The 689-nt window shown below is 37.0% G+C and overlaps 1 non-coding gene across 1 annotated transcript; it reads right to left on the reverse strand.

The window, feature by feature from the left end:
* Positions 1-335: 335 nt before the first annotated feature.
* On the reverse strand, positions 336-442 carry LOC147822583 (U6 spliceosomal RNA). The gene has a single exon (XR_015445517.1). It is a non-coding gene; the product is annotated as a U6 spliceosomal RNA (small nuclear RNA).
* Positions 443-689: the final 247 nt, after the last annotated feature.

Genomic DNA, 689 nt, shown 5'->3' on the forward strand with positions numbered 1-689 from the left:
CATACTTGTTGATATTATTTGACTTAGCTCATGTTATTACATACAGTGTTTACATTAATTGGGATTATTAGGTTCTTGCACATGGCATGTCTTTATTCTAATTCCCACTTCCTCCCCTCCTCTCCCCTTGTTCTTGTTCCCTTGGACCACTTTCCTATTGCCAGAGATCCATCCCCTTTTCCCCTTCAATCCATCCTATGTCATTTTCTTTTTTGTACTTTGCCTCCCTCAAATGAGAGACTCCATATAGTATTGAAGCTTGTGTATCTGGTTTATTTCACTCAACATTATATTTTCCAGGTGCATCCATTTTCCTGCAAATGTCTTACATTTGTCAAAATATGGAACACTTCACAAATTTGCATGTCATCATTGTGCAAGGGCCACACTAATCTTCTCTGTATAGTTCCAATTTTAATACATGTGCAGCTGACACAAGCACAACTTATTTTTAAATACATATTTGCTCCTTACAGCAAGAGACACAAATGATTATAATTCTTAAAAACATAAAAATTTTATGTTAATGATAGAAAAGTCCCAAATGGAACAGAAAGGAGTAAACAGAGAGAGAGAGAGAGAGAGAGAGAGAGAGAGAGAGAGAGAGAGAGAGAGAGAGAGAGAAACAGGTAGGTTTGGCAAAAGGAAGGAAATCTCTACACAGAAGAATGAGACCAAAGTAGCTCTTC

Source organism: Heterocephalus glaber, unplaced genomic scaffold (genome assembly GCF_053883595.1).
Source record: "Heterocephalus glaber isolate CG9 unplaced genomic scaffold, H.glaber_assembly_v1.0 deba00001610, whole genome shotgun sequence".
In the NCBI taxonomy this organism is placed as follows: Eukaryota; Metazoa; Chordata; class Mammalia; order Rodentia; family Bathyergidae; genus Heterocephalus; species Heterocephalus glaber.